Here is a 10,195-nt window from a genome sequence, read left to right as displayed (position 1 = left end):
GAACATCCCACATGTGATCAGGCTAATTGGGAACAGGTGTTTACCATAAAAGGAGCCTCCCCAAAAATGCCCAGTCATTCACAAGCAAGGATGGGGCGAGGTTCAACACTTTGTCCACAACTGCGTGAGAAAATAGTTGAACAGTTTAAGAACAAAATTTCTCAAAGCATAATTGGAAGGAATTTAGGGATTTTAACATCTACGGTCTATAGTATCATCAAAAGGTTAAAAAAAATCTGGTGAAATCAATGCACGTAAAACCACCGCAACGCTCTATGGGTTGCCCCACTACGGGAATGCGTGGGGCAAAGTCTGTGGGAGTTGTCTCGTCCACTGATGGTGAAGTCTATGGCTGCACATACTGCTTTTGTCGAAATAAAAAAGACGTAAAATTACGAGATTAAAGTTGTTATATTGCTGTAAGCGAATACAAGGACAGCTTCGTTAGGGTTTTCACTAGTTTACTTGTCCCCAAAAGCAAAGAACACGACTACTGTAAGCCATAGCCGACACCAACAAAATGAAAACAGACCCAACTCACCACCTCATCCACCCCTCCCTCTTACTCCAGTCAGAAATGTGGTGCGTTTAAGGACAACCCAGATAACACAACACTCACCAACAACATTGCAACATGACGCATACATTCAACCCGATTCCTTACATAACTGTCCTTATTTTTATGTTACGTGAACGGGAAGTTGTTGTTTCGTGGACTTTGATATTTGGCGACCTAAGGTTCTGTGCGAACACAAAACCACAACAGTTTAATTTTAACACAGCATATCTTTACCGATTGTCATCTTTTGGCCATTTGTCATTTTTCAAACTTTTTTAAATTTCTGTATTTTATAAATATTTTTTATTTTGTTGTTAAAAAAAAAAAATACATATATATATATATATATATATATATATATATATATATATATATATATATATATATATATATATATATATATATATATATATATATATATATATGGCGGAAAACACTCAGGTGACTTGAAGTTCCGCTCTGAGACCCCCAATTTGACCAGAATTCAAAACTGTCCAATATGCACGTGTGATACATCATTGGAAAGCTTAAAATCTCAATTTTCTTGGGGAAGAAACATTTTGAACAGGAGGGCATTTTTAAAAAAAAAAACATTTTTTAAACAGCAAAACCCTATCTGGTGGTGAGAACACGCGAGAGCAGAATTACAGACGCCATGACCTTAACGAGATATTATCGCGTACTTATCTTGTTTTGATCTGAAAACTCCACGTAGCATGTATCACTGAGTGTCAAGACACAGCTGTGAATGGCCAAAGCTGGATTTTTTTGGGATTTTATGTGTGAAACATGGTAATACAACAAGGGTTGCGATGCAGAAATCGCAGACATCAAGGAGTAGTTGAGATGTTCTTTTTCATATATTTACCCTTTTAAATGTTGTTTTTCAATTTTTCTTGGTTTGGATCGATTATTTATCATCTAACATATCGGAGAAAATGCGATAGTAACAATAAAAATACAAGTAAGCGATAGTTATGAGGAAGATATCCGTGACTTTTTTACAGACACCAATTTTTTCGATGTGACGTAATTTTTGTAAGTTTAAAATATGCGAGTGAATAATTTTTTTTAAGTCGTTTTTTTTTTTTAAACGAAATATTAGACATCAATTAATGATTCTAAGCTAAAAATGACAGACATTTTGGATAATAAATATGATTACCTAACTTGTTTTCATGGGTGGGTTGAAACAAAAACGGTTGTGCGACGTCTGTAAACGGGGGTTTTCATGGTAAAACGGGCAAATTAAAAATAGTTCGGGAGCTTAATGTGCCATGAATCTGCTCTGGCAGCATATGGACATATTGTTCTATCAAACACAACAGTTGTTTGGGCTTAAAATACAGCAGTTTCTTTTAAAGAGGAGTGCAAGAGCAGTCTTGTCTGTGTTTTCCGCCATATATACCTGTATATATATATATATATATATATATATATATATATATATATATATATACATACATATTTAGTTTTAAAAATTTTTTACTGATTCGTCATTTCATGTTCTCACTCCCCTTCTTGGTAAAACAATGCCAGGGATTACAGTACAGTACAGTGTGTTTGTTCCCTGCTGTGCGGGTTGTGCTCGCACCTCAATTCCAGATGACAGTGTGTAATACGGCTTGACTAATTGAGCATAGGATTGGGGCGTTGTGAATGGCAGCGACATGCGAACGCACACAGCGTGGCTGCTATATACAGTACTGTAGTGGATGGATTTCATTTCCAGCATGTCTGTCTTCATCTTCAGCCTCTTCTTGTCACAAATCTCCTTACTGTAGCCCTTAGCGTTGCCAAATTAAATTTTCAACTTAATGCTTCTGCGTTTCCCAGATACTACAGATGCCTGAAGGCATACTATGGCCTTTAGACACTCTTGATATTTAATTTAAATTTGAAGGGCTTAACTCTTTAAAAGACACTTATTTAACTCATTGGCTGTCATTGACAGCGGTAGAGGATGCTATCAGCGAATAATTGCTGTTTGATAATTATGTTTATTCATTGAAAAATGTTAAATAATGATTTTCATTGAGACCTGACATCCACATATGTGGACATCACATTTTGAGTCATTTAGGCCAGAGGTGTCAAACTTATTTTGGTTCACAGGCCACATTCATGGCAATTAGCTATCATGTGGGCCAAACTACTTTATTTTTAGCCAAATAAGCTAAGATCAGTTCACAGCTAGTACTTACAGGAGCCGTGAATTGGATGTCTATTGTTGTCAATGGCAAGCAGTTAGTTAGTTTTGCGTCACTTCCATTTAATTTTAAGATGCTTATGGACAAGGCGTATGTTTGGTCTCCACCTTGGAAGTAACGATATACAGTGTATCAAAAAATTAAGTACACCCCTCACATTTCTGCAGATATTTAAGTCTATCTTTTCATCGGACAACACTGACAAAATGACACTTTGACACAATGAAAAGTAGTCTGTGTGAAGCTTATATAATAGAGTTAATTTATTTTTCCCCTCAAAATAACTCAAAATATAGCCATTAATATCTAAATCCGGGTGGCACGGTGGCTGAGTGGTTAGCACATCTGCCTCACAGTTCTGAGATCAAGGGTTCAATCCCAGGCTTCGGCCTTCCTGTGTGGAGTTTGAATGTTCTCCCCGTGCACATCCCAAAAACATGCGCGGTAGGCTGATTGAACACTCTAAATGGGTATGAGGTATGAGTGTGTGTGTGAATGGTTGTATGTATCCTTGTGCCCAGATTGGCTGGCAACCAGTTCAGGGTGTCCCCCTGGCTACTGCCCGTAGTCAGCTGGGATAGGCTCCAGCACCACCGCGACCCTCGTGAGGAAAAAGTGGCATGGAAAATGGATGAATGAATATCTAAACCCCTGGCAACAAAAGTGAATACACCCCTTAGTGAAAGTCGCTGCTAAAAAAATAGCATATTGTGATGAAGTTCATTATTTTCTGTCATGTACTGATAAACATTAGACTTTCATATATTTTAGATTCATTACACACAGCTGAAGTAGTTCAAGCCTTTTCTTGTTTTAATATTGATGATTTTGGCAAATAAGGCAAGAAAAACCAAAAATCCGTATCTCACAAAATTAGCTTATTTCATCCGACCAATACAAAAAACGTAGGGCTGTCAAAATTATCGCGTTAACGGTAGGGTTGGGAATCTCTGGCATGAAGCCGATTCGATATGTATCTAGATACACAGGTTCCGATTCGATTAAAAAAACGATACATTTTTAAGACCGAGCGATTCGATACGGTTCGATACAGTGTAAGAACGATATGGTTCGATAGAGTGAAAATGATACGATAGTAAATATTTGTTGTGTGTGTTTGTACAGTATTTTAAACATATAAAAAGACCACATTTCTAATATAGCAAACTTAAACAACAAAATTTCATACCAATGTTATGTTTTATTTTTTTATGGAAAAAAAAAAAAAAAAAGGCTTACTATATGACCGTCATTTTGTTGAATGGGATTGATAATAGTGACAGACAACAATAAAGTGCAGTAATTCATTTAATGTATTTCCTGGTGTTTTTAACACAAGAGGTAAGTAATTTAACTGCAAACTTTCAACATAAACATCTTACAAACAAAAAATATTAATTATATGCAGCAGCTCTAGAAAAAAAAAAAAAAACCTGCTAGTGTTAGCATAAATAAATAATTGGGGGAATAAAAACATGGCATTTTAGACAGACAGGTCAATAATCATTACTTTAACCTAATACACAGCAAAGTCATTCACTCATGTCTGTGCTTCCTCATTTTTTTATTCCTCATCACTGTCCATATCTTTTTTGAAGGGCAGATTTTTTTTTTAGGAAGATCAACTGCTCCACATGTTCATGTTTAAGTAGACTGCGTTTCGTGGAAACAATATGCCGCCCTTTCCACCATTGTAGTGGGTTATTTTTCAGGGTTAAAAACTCACAATCTCTGTACCGCTCCACACTTCACACAAGCTCTGTCCCATGCGAACAGATCTGGCTGCCTTCATCACTTTAAAGTCCGACTTTTGTTTTCCTGGGTGCGTTGAAAATCAATCGCTGGACGTTGCTGGCGTCGGTGATCACACTGTCCATTGTTTTAGCATGTTGCTTCGTTGCCACTACTAGTTTCGTTTTGGGCTGTGAAGAAAATGCTACGGAGCGTGCGTTACAGTGGTGTCGTTAGCTCTCGCCTTGTTATGACACGCCCGTGACTATCGGGTAATGACGGCGACGAGTAGCGGTTCTGCCGAAATGCATGGGAAGTTGAGGCAACCACGACTGTGAGTAGTGCTTGTCCATATTATATCATGCATGCGGTCTCGATCTAAGTGCGCTGTCTGGTGAAGGACGCAGCATGTGAAGTAAAAGCTAAATTATCATATGAAGCAATGCATTAAACTAGGCATTAGAAGCCGATTCTTGTGCTCGCGATAGACGAATTCTATCTCTACTATCGGTTCATTGAATATTTAATGGCTAATTAGTGTTGAATAGTAACTTTACTATCGATACATCTGTATCTCTCACCTGTAAAACAAGATATCCGGTTGTATCGGTTTATCGTTCTCAAGCTTAGTTAACGGGTGTTAATTTTTTAAATTAATCACGTTAAAATATTTGACGCAATTAACGCACATACCCCACTAAAACAGATTAAAATGACAGCAGAGTGCAATGTCCACTTGTTACTCATGTTTTTTTGGAGTTTTGCTGCCCTCTGCTGGTGCTTGGGTGCGACTGATTTAATGGACTTAAACACCCATGAGCATTGTGTAATTATTGACATTAACAATGGCGGGCTACTAGTTTATTTTTTGATTGAAAATTTTACAAATGTTATTAAAACGAAAACATTAAGAGGGGTTTTAATATAAAATTTCTATAACTTGTACTAACATTTGTCTTTTAAGAACTACAAGTCTTTCTATCCATTGACCCCTATAACAGAAAGAATGTTAATAAATTTGATGCCATCTTGTGCATTTATTGTTATAATAAACAAATACAGTACTTATGTACCGTATGTTGAATGTACTGTATATATCCATCTTGTGTCTTATCTTTCCATTCCAACAATAATTTACAGAAAAATATGGCATATTTAATGGATGGTTTGAATTGCGATTAATTACGATTAATTCCGATTAATTAATTTTTAAGCTGTAATTAACTCGATTAAAAATTGTAATCGTTTGACAGCCCTACAAAAAAGTTTTTTTTTAATACAAAAAAGTCAACCTTTAATTAATTATATCAGCTATGCACTCAATACTTGGTCGGGAATCCTTTTGCAGAAATGACTGCTTCAATGCGGCGTGACATGGAGGCAATCAGCTTGTGGCACTGCTGAGGTGTTATGGAGGCCCAGGATGCTTCGATAGCGGCCTTAAGCTCATCCACAGTGTTGGGTCTGGTGTCTCTCAACTTCCTCTTCACAATATCCCACAGATTCTCTATGTGGTTCAGGTCAGGAGAGTTGGTAGGCCAATTGAGCACAGCAATGCCGTGGTCAGTTAACCATTTACCAGTGGTTTTGGCACAATGAGCAGGTGCCAGGTCGTGCTGAAAAAGGAAATCTTCATCTCCATAAAGCTTTTCAGCAGATGGAAGCATGGAGTGCTCCAAAATCTCCTGATAGCTAGCTGCATTGACCCTGCCCTTGATAAAACACAGTAGACCATCACCATCAGCTGACATGGCACCCCAGACCATCACAGACTGTGGGTACTTGACACTGGACTTCAGGCATTTCCTTTTCCCCAGTCTTCGTCCAAACTCTGGCAGCTTGATTTCAGAATGACATGCAAAATTTGCTTTCATCTGAAAAAAGTACTGTGGACCACTGAGTAACAGTCCAGTGCTGCTTTTCTGTAGCCCAGGTCAGGTGCTTCTACCGCTGTTTCACACACGCCTGTGCACAGTGGCTCTGGATGTTTCTACTCCAGACTCAGTCCACTGTTTCTGCAGGTCCCCCAAGGTCTGGAATCGGCCCTTCTCCACAATCTTTCTCATGGTGCGGTCCCCCCTTCTGGTTGTACAACATTTCCTGCCACACTTTTTCCTTCCCACAGACTTCCCACTGAGGTGCCTTGATACAGCACTCTGGGAACAGCCGATTCGCTCAGAAATTTCTTTCTATGTCTTAGCCTCTTGCTTGAGGGTGTCAATGATGGCCTTCTGGACAGCAGTCAGGTCGGCAGTCTTGCCCATGATTGCGGTTTTCAGCAATGAACCAGGCTGGGAGCTTTTAAAGGCCTCAGGAATCTTTCGCAGGGGTTTTGAGTTAATTTGTTGATTCAGATGATTAGGTTAGTAGCTTCTTTAGAGTACCTTATCATGATATGCTCATTTTTTGAGATAGGGATTTTTGTTGGGGTTTTTTTTACTTTTTTTGCCAAAATCATCAATATTAAAACAATAAAAGGCTTGAACTAATTCAGTTGTGTGTGATGAATCTAAAATATATGAAAGTCTAATGTTTATCAGTACATTGCAGAAAATAATGAACTCTATCACAATATGCATTTTTTTTTTAGAAGGACTAGTATAGTATACATTATTTGTGCATTTTTGTCCAGGCTTAATAATTTTGTATTATAAGGGTGTACACTTGAGGTGATTTGTATTTTGGGCTAATACTTAACATTTTCTTCATCTAAAATGTAATTATTTTTGACAAATTTAGATGTGAGCTGATCTACAAGTACAATCTTATGTAATAATAATCATTTATTATTTTATCATATATATATATATATATATTATATATATATATATATTTTTTTTTTTAAACATTTGTTTTGGCAGGTTTTATTCATGAGTTAGTGTACACAATTTTTGTTTCTTCCTTGTACATGTTGCAAGTTTGACGAATCAACTATTGTGTTTTTGCCTTTTTTAACCTGCGGTACATTTGGCTAAAGCATTTACCAACCTGTAATCTTTTCACTGTTAGTTTTTTGTCAGCTTTATCTAATGAAACAACATGAAAAAAGCTCTGGGTGAAACTGACGGTCATGCAGCACGATCAAATAAGGCACAAGTGTTTAGCCGGCCGGCCGAGCACTCCTCGTGCTAACATGGCGATTTATTTCAATTTGGGCAGCGACTTGGGGGCCCCGCTGGGAGCAGAGCATCCCCTCTCTGCCTCTGTTTGTCAGAAATTCGAAACTAATGCGGCTCAGAGGCTCCCCGTGTAATAAAAGAGTGGTCCCACTGGTGCTCTAAAACATCATATTCTGAGCAGTGCACGTTGTCTGCAGTCTAGCCATCAATGTCTTTCTCCAGCTGCATGTTTACCAGTATCTTTGATCAGCACCCGCACCAATGGAGAAAAGGATCTATTCAGAAGTCAATACTTTATTCAGTTTACGATCCTCTATCACTGAGGTGTCAAATTCAAAGCCTGGGGGCCAGGAACAATGTGCATTGACTTCATGTTTCTCTGACTTATTGGAGAATTTTTTTTCTTACCTATTTTTAATCAATAACCCGAAAGTTGAATAATAAAAGTATTTTTTTTTTTTTGAGGGGGGGTTTATTATCGTATTCTAGGGCTGTCAAACGGTTAAAAATTTTAATCGAGTTAATCACAGCTTCAAAATTAATTAATCGTAATTAATCGCAATTCAAACCATCTCTAAAATATTCCATATTTTTCTGTAAATTATTGTTGGAATGGAAAGACAAGACACAAGACGGATATTTACATTCAACATACTGTACACAAGTACTGTGTTTGTTTATTATAAAAATAAATCCACAAGATGGTACATTATTGACATTCTTTCTGTTAAAGGGATCCACAGATAGAAAGACTTGTAGTTCTTAAAAGATTAATGTGAGTACAAGTTATAGTAATCTTATATTTGGTTTAATTTTATATTAGATTTTATATTGACTTTTAATGTTTTCGTTTTTAAAAAAATTATAAAATTTTCAAGGTCAAAAAAATAACTCGCCATTGTTGACGTCACCGAGCGGGACGTCACATGGGCTCCCTGCCCTTCTTCCACAGTGTCTTTAGCTACGTAAGGTAGTGATTGAAATACACCACAAGGTGTCAATGGCGAGTTTTAAATTAATTAGAGATCTAGCCAAGGCAAAGTCTGAGTAGGTTTTATGTTTATTTTGCATAGCTATTTTGATTGGGAAAGCCAGTTCTCGTTGCATTGAGCACTTTTCTTTTTGTGAACAATATTTTTTTGAGCGATAGGAATATTATTTTTATTGTGCTTTCACTAAATGATACTGTAGCTACTTAACTGTTCCGTCAAAATGCATGATGGGATGTTGGGCAACCATGACTGTCAGTGGTAGCTGCAAATGGTATATGTTCTGCGTTGTGTTCCATAAAGCATGTTAAGAAAAAAAATTATCTCCTGTCATTCTTCCCCACGTCGCTTGCCATAATAGTTATGTTTGTTGTGAAGGAGTTGCCAAATAAGTTGCCAAATAAATGCCACGGTCCAATGAACGCCTGTGTCCACTCGCATTTATCTGCCTCTTTAGTTCTCAATGGGCAAAAAAACGGCGTCATTGTAATCTGTTTGAGGCAATGCATGAGTGGGTCATTCTGCGCATGCGTTAAATGCGTCAAATATTTTAACGTGATTAATTTAAAAAATTAATTACCGCTTGTTAACACGAGACAGTCCAGAACAAATGGTGGGAGGCTCTGTCTCAACACAAGGAACGCCGGGGAACGCCTGATATCCAACTGAAAACACGACTGACAAGACTCCAAGAGCCCCTTTGACGCTGAGGTGGCAAAATCCACAACCCTCACTGCCCGGACAACAATAACTCCCGAATCCTCTTGTCCAATCCACAAACAGACAATAATCCTAAACACACCTTTCTTCCTGCCCACAGCCCACCCCGCAAGAGCCTTCAAACGACTGAATGCTGAATGTTTAACTAATCTTGGAAATTTTTCTCGGGAACCTTTTGTTGACGTGTGATAGGGTGACCTTGCCTCCCCGCCTGGGTCTGTTTCTGTTTCGCCTTGCTGTTTATTCGCTGTCGACCTGAGTAAATTGCCAACTTGCTTTCGGTGAGCCTTCTTTAAACCTTTCAAAATGGAGTCAGTACAAAGGATTAAGACTAAGGTGAACGCGCAGAGTTTGGCCTTTTGGCCGGGATGTCGGGGTCTCGATGGCCCGGGTTTGTTGGAGCTGCACTAGCACGGGTCCGGCAGTTCGGCTGGCGTGATTCCGGCAGTCTGGCTAATGAGTCAGATCCCTTCATTATAAAGATCTTGTTATAAGAACAAAAGAGTCATAAAAACATATTTATGTACACTTTATTTACATCTACGTCTGCATCGTCATCATATATCATATGAGAGTCAGAATGAATGTTATTTAATTAATTAATTTAATTATTTTATGACTATTATTTACATTATTAATGTTTTTATGCACGTTTCAAACTATTCTTTAATGTTCTAATGATAACATGCATTTATAGGGTTTTATATACACTTATTGATATTTTATGTATATAAACAATACACCAACAAATATATGGTAAAAATAAGGGTTGTGACACTACTTCGCGGTTTTTCACTTTACACGGTTGGTTGTGGTCCCCATTAACAGTGATAAGTGAGTAAATGATATTTTGTATTTTTTTAAAAC

Source organism: Corythoichthys intestinalis, chromosome 1 (genome assembly GCF_030265065.1).
Source record: "Corythoichthys intestinalis isolate RoL2023-P3 chromosome 1, ASM3026506v1, whole genome shotgun sequence".
Taxonomy (NCBI): Eukaryota; Metazoa; Chordata; class Actinopteri; order Syngnathiformes; family Syngnathidae; genus Corythoichthys; species Corythoichthys intestinalis.
This window is presented reverse-complemented; position numbering follows the sequence as displayed.